Here is a 6347-nt window from a genome sequence, read left to right as displayed (position 1 = left end):
TATGGTGCATGATATTATCTCCACACCTTTATATTTACTAAGAGTTGCCCTATGGCATAATATATGGTCTATCTTTGAGTAGGATCCATGTGCTGCTGAGAAGAACGTGTATCCACATGATGATGGTTGATATATTCTATATATGTCGATTAAGTCTAGGTTATTGATTGTGCTATTGAGTTCTATAGTTTCTTTATTCAGCTTTTGTCTAGAGGATCTGTCTAATGGCGAGAGCGGTGTGTTGAAGTCACCCATAATTATTGGTTGTAGTCTATTTGACTCTTGAACTTGAGGAGAGTTTGTTTTATGAACATTGCAGCACCATTGTTTGGTGCATACAAATTAATAATTGTTATGTCTTGTTGGTGGATGGTTCCTTTTAACAGTATATAGTGTCCTTCTTTATCCCTTTTGAATAACTTAGGTTTGAAGTTGATTTTATTCGATATGAGTATGGCCACTCCTGCTTGCTTCCGAGGGCCATGTGAGTGGTATGATTTTTCCCAACCTTTTATCTTCAGCCTGTGTATGTCTTTTCCTATCATATGAGTCTCCTGAAGGCAGCATATTGTTGGATTTGTTTTTTTGATCCGGTTTACTAGCCTATGTCTCTTGATTTGTGAGTTTAGGCCATTAACATTTAAGGTTACAATTGAAATATGATTTGTACTTCCAGTCATGTTTATTTATTTATTTATTGTAGTTTGGCTAGTTTTTACTTTTTGGTTATTTTCCTCCCCCTTTACTGAGATACCTCCCACTGTTGGTTTTGGGCAATATTTTTTATTTCCTCTTCTTGTAGTATTTTGCTCAAAATGCTTAGCAGTGCTGGTTTTCTTGCTGCAAATTCTTTTAGCTTTTGTTTATCGTGGAAGATTTTATTTTCATTGTCAAATCTGAAGCTTAATTTTGCTGGATACAGTATTCTTGGTTGGAATCCATTATTTTTCAGCGTTTGAAATACATTTTTCCAGGATCTTCTTGTTTTCAAAGTCTGTGATGAAAAATCAGTCGTTAACCTAATTGGTTTACTCCTGAATATAATCTGTCTCCTTTCTCTTGTAGCTTTTAATATTCTCTTTTTGTTCTGTATGTTGGCTATCTTCATAATTATATGTCTTGGAGTTGGTCTATTATGGTTTTGAATGTTTGGGGTCCTGTAGGCTTCCAGGACTTGGCAATCCATTACATCTTTCATCTCTGTGAAGTTTTCTAGAATTATTTCATTTAATAGGTTGTCCATTCCTTTGGTTTGATTCTCTATGCCTTCTTCTATCCTGATGACTCTCAAATTTGTTTTTTTTATGACATCCCATATCTCTTGAATAGATTGCTCTTGGGATTTAAGCATCTTTTCTGTGTTGACTATATTCTTTTCAAGTTGTCTTCGTTATCTGATGTTCTGACTTCTACTTGACCTAGTCTATTTGTAATATTCTCATTTGAGTTTTTAATTTGGTTTATAGTTACCTGCATTTATAGGATTACTGTTTGATTTTTTTTAAAGATCTCTATCTCCTTGTAAAGCTCGTTCTTTGCCATTTGAATTTGTTTGTTTAATTCATTTTCAAAATATACTTTTATTGCTTGGACTTGCTCTCTCATGTCTTCTCTAATATTCCTTTCCATCTGAGTTAGGTATGCCTTGAGTTCTTTCCCTATCCATGTTTCTGATCCTCCTGTAGATTTAAGTTGTCCTTCATTGTTTGTACTCCTTTGTTCCCTTGTTTTTTCATGATATTCACATTACTTTCCAGCTCTATTTGATTGCTGTGTTTCTGCTCTCTTTTATAGATTTGTTTTGATTTTGTATATCTCTGTTGTCTCTTCTTTGTGTTGGTATACTATGCCTGCTAAAGTGGATTCCGCTGGGAAGGAATTCCGATGGCCGAGCTCCAATGACGTCACCTCTCTGCTATGGCGGGCCCCGGGCTACTTGCCGGGGTGTCCGAATGGGGGGGTGGGACTGGACTGTCCCTGGTTGGTTTCAGCTCCCGGTCACCGGCGAGTGGGCGGACTCCAGCTGCCCAGTCGTGTGGGCAGTGGGCGGGCTGTCGCCAGCGGGTGGGCCATCTCTAGCCGCCAGGTCGCGTGGTCAGTCGCCAGTCACGCAGGCAGCGGGTGGGCTGTCATCGGTGGACGTGTGGTCTCCAGCCACCCGGTTGTGAGGGCCTGGCCTCTAGTCCCTTTGTTTTTCCTGTTAGTCTTGGTTTCTCCTGCTAGACCAGATTTCCCCTGAGTGATGCCTCTCGGCAGTTCAAACTGTACTCTGGGCCTGCCGTTTGTTGGGTGTGGAGGGTGGCTATTGGGAACCCCAGCACTCTATTGTTTTGATTTTTTCCACTTGCCCCTCCCCCAGCGCTGGCAAGACAGGTTTCGTTTTTGCCGCTGATGGGAGGGGGAGTTGAAGGTCAGGTGTCTCTAGTTTTTCCCGAGTCTTTATGCAGGCTCGCTCTAATAATCCCTCCCCTGGAAAGCCTAAGAGATTTTATGCGAATTCCCCGCTGTATGGGAGATGAGCTGAGTAACACGCACCTGTTTTATTGTTGCAATCTATCATAGAGTGTTGGTGGTTACTTCAGCTCTCCTAGATGGTGGCCACTGGTTTCCTTGGTGGAGTTTCCATTGTGGGGGTAGAACTGTACTGTTTCCTTCCCCATCTGAAATCCCGAGCTCAGCCCGGGGCTCAGTGTGGGCTCAGCCAGCAGGATTCCACAGAATCTGCAGCCACGTTTCTCTCTGCTTGCTGGCCGCTTCTCCACAGCGCCCCACTGTCCGTAGCCCCGGGACGGGCACACACCTGTTTTCTTGTTGCAGTCTGTCAGAGAGTCTAGTGCTATATCTGATGTGTGAGGGGTAAAAATTTTTTCCCAGAATGTAGGCTCTCTGTTCACCTCAGATTGTTTCTTTTGCTGAGAAAAACCTTTTTAGTTTGAATCCATTCTATTTATAGATTCTTGGTTTTCATTCTTGTGCCATAGGAGTCTCATTAAAGAAGTTGGGGCCTAATCCCACGTGATGAAGATTAGGATCTACTTTTTATTCTATTAGATGCAGAGTCTCTGGTTTAACTCCTAGGTCCTTGATCCATTTTGAGTTAAGTTCTGTGCATAGTGAGAGACAGGGGTTCAGTTTCATTTTGTTGCATATGGATTTCCAGTTTTCCCAGCACCATTTGTTAAAGATGCTATCTTTTCTACAGTGCATTTTTTTGGCACCTTTGTCTAATATAAGATAATTGTGATTTTGTGAGTTAGTCTCTGTATCCTCTATTCTGTACCATTGCTCTTCCAGCCTGTTTTGGTGCCAGTACTATGCTATTTGTTACTATTGCTCGGTAGTATAATTTAAGGTCTGGTATAGCAATACCACCTGCTTCACTCTTCTTGCTTAGGATTGCTTTAGCTATTCTGGGTCTCTTATTTTTCCAGATAAATTTCAGGATTGCATTTTCTATTTCTATGAGGAATGCCATTGGGATTTTGATTGGAATTGTATTGAACCTGTATAGTGCTTTTGGTAGAATGGTCAATTTGATAATATTAATTCTGCCTATCCATGGGCAAGGTAGATCTATCCATCTAAGGTCTTCTTCTATTTCTCTCTTTAGGTTTCTGTAGTTTTCATTGTATAGATCTTTCACCTCTTTTGTTGATTCCCAAGTATCTTATTTTATTTGAGTCTATTGTCAATGGGGTAGTTTTCCTCATGTCCTTCTCAGAGAATTTGTTTCTGATATACAGGAATGCCTTTGATTTATGAGTGTTGATTTTATATCCTGCTATTTTTCTGAATTCATTTACTAGTTCTAGAAGTTTTCTGGTGAAGTTCTTTGGGTCTTCAAAGTATAAAATCATATCATCAACAAATAGTGCTAGTTTAAGTTCTTCTTGTCCTTTAGTTATTCCTTTAATTTCTTTCGTCTAAATACTCTGGTCAGTGTTTGAAGAACTATGTTGAATAGAAGTGGTGAGAGAGGATATCCCTGTCTTATTGCAGATTTTAGAGGGAATGCCTTCAATTTTTCTTCATTTAGATTGATGTTGGCCTGAGGCTTAGCATAGATAGCCTTTACAAATGTGTTTGAACCTAAAGGGGTGTTGTATTTTGTCAAATGTTTTTTCCTGCAAATATAGAGATGACAATATGTTTCTTATCTTTAAATCTATTGATGTGATGGATTACATTTATTGATTCTCATATGTTGAACTAACCTTGCATCCCAGGAATGAATCCCACTTGATCATAGTGCACAATCTTTTTGCTATGTTTTTTATTCGATTTGACAGAATTTTATTGAGGATTTTTGCATCTATGTTCATTAGAAATATTGAAAGACTGATCTTTTGTTAATAGTTAATCCACATTGTTTTCATTCATAGATCTTCTGTCCAGTATAAACTCTCCTATGGTCAGTAAGCAAGTACCTTTCATTTAAAATGTTGCCATTTCAAACAATTTTTAAACATATTTAGTCTCTCAGTATGAATTCTCTGGTGTTGAACAAGGCCTGATTTTTGATTAAAAGCTTTGTCACATTCTTTACATATGTAGGGCTTCTCTCCAGTATGAATCCTCCGGTGTTTGATAAAGCTTGAATGATGACTAAGTGATTTACCACATTCTTTACATTTGTAGGGATTATGTCCAAAATAAATTCTGTGGTGTTCCACAAGCACTGATCTTTCACTGGAAGATTTGTCGCATTCTTTACATTTGTATGGCTTCTCTCCAGTATGAATTTTCTGGTGTCAAACAAAATTTGATTTCTGGTGAAATGTTTTGCCACATTGTTCACATTTGTAGTGCGTCTCTCCAGTATGCATTCTCTGGTGTTTGATAATGCTTGAGTGATGCCTAAAAGATTGCTCACATTCTCTACATTTTTAGGGTTTCTCTCCAGTATAATTTCTCCAATGTTTGATAATGCTTGAATGATGCCTAAAAGCTTTGCAACATTCTTTACATTTGTAGGGCTTCTCTCCAGTGTGGATTTTCTGGTGATTAGTAAATGCTGAAATATGCTTAAAAGCTTTCCCACATTCTTTACATTTGTAGGGCTTCACTGCAGTATGAATTCTGTGGTGTCTAGTAAGTGCTGATCTTCAGGAAAAAGCCATGCCACATTCTTTACATTCATAGGGCTTCTCTCCAGTGTGGATTCTTTGGTGATTAGTAAATGCTGAATTTTGCTTAAAAGCTTTGCCACATTCTTTACATTTGTAGGGCTTCTCTCCAGTATGAATTTTCTGGTGTTGGAAAATGCATGAATATTGCCTAAAAGCCTTGCCACAGTCTTTACATTTGTAGGGATTTTCTCCAGTATGAATTCTACGGTGATCATTAAGTAGTGATCTTTGACTAAAAACTTTGGCACATTCTTCACATTTGTACCGTTTCTCGCCATTATGAATTCTCTGGTGTTGGACCAGATTTGATTTCTGACTAAAACATTTGCCACATTGTTCACATTTATAGGGCTTCTTTCCACTATGACTTCTCAGGTGTTTGATAATGCTGGAATGACGCCTAAAAGCTTTGCCACATTCTTTACATTTGGAGAGATTCTCTCCAGTATGAATTCTATGGTGTTCAACAAGCACTGATCTATAACTAAAACCTTTGCCACATTCTTTACATTTATATGGTTTCTCTCCAATATGGATTATCTGGTGTTGAACAAGATTATATTTTTGATTAAATGATTTGCCACGTTGTTCACATTTGTAGGGCTTCTCCCCAGTATGAATTCTCAGGTGTTTGAAAATGCTTGAATAGTGCCTGAAAGTTTTGCCACATTCTTTACATGTGTAGGGCTTCTCTCCAGTATGAACTCTCAGGTGATATGCAAGTATTGATCTTTGAATAAAACATTTGCCACATTCTTTACATTTGTAGGGCTTCTCTCCAGTATGAACTTTCTGGTGTTTATTAAGATCTGATTTTCGATTAAAACCTTTGCTGCATTCTTTACATTTGTAGGGCTTCTTTTCAGTATGAATTTTCTGGTGTTTAGTAAGGTCTGATTTTCGATTAAAAGCATTGTTACATTCTCTACATTTGTAGGGCTTCCCTCCCATATGTTTTCTGTGATGTTCAGTTAGCAGTAATCTTTCATTAAAAACTTTGTCAATTTCTTTACATTTGTATGGTTTCTCACCAGTATGAATTTTCTGGTGTTGAATAACAAGAGATCTTCAATTCAAAGCTTTGCCACATACTTCACATTTGTAAGTCTTCTCTCCAGAATGATCCCTTTGGTTTGGAGTAAGGGTTGAATTTTGTTGTAAGGCTTTGGAACTTTCTTTACATTTCTCAGAGCTCTCATTAACATCAATTTTTGGGAT

At 38.2% G+C, this 6347-nt stretch overlaps 1 pseudogene; it reads right to left on the bottom strand.

Annotated features, from left to right (window-relative positions):
• Positions 1–4430: 4430 nt before the first annotated feature.
• LOC143399435 (uncharacterized) overlaps positions 4431–6347 on the bottom strand; it is an 81287-nt pseudogene continuing 79370 nt past the window's right edge.

The sequence above is a fragment of the Callospermophilus lateralis genome, chromosome 1 (assembly GCF_048772815.1).
Source record: "Callospermophilus lateralis isolate mCalLat2 chromosome 1, mCalLat2.hap1, whole genome shotgun sequence".
Taxonomy (NCBI): Eukaryota; Metazoa; Chordata; class Mammalia; order Rodentia; family Sciuridae; genus Callospermophilus; species Callospermophilus lateralis.
Note: the sequence above shows the minus strand (reverse complement) of the source record. Positions and strands in the feature narration are given on the sequence as shown.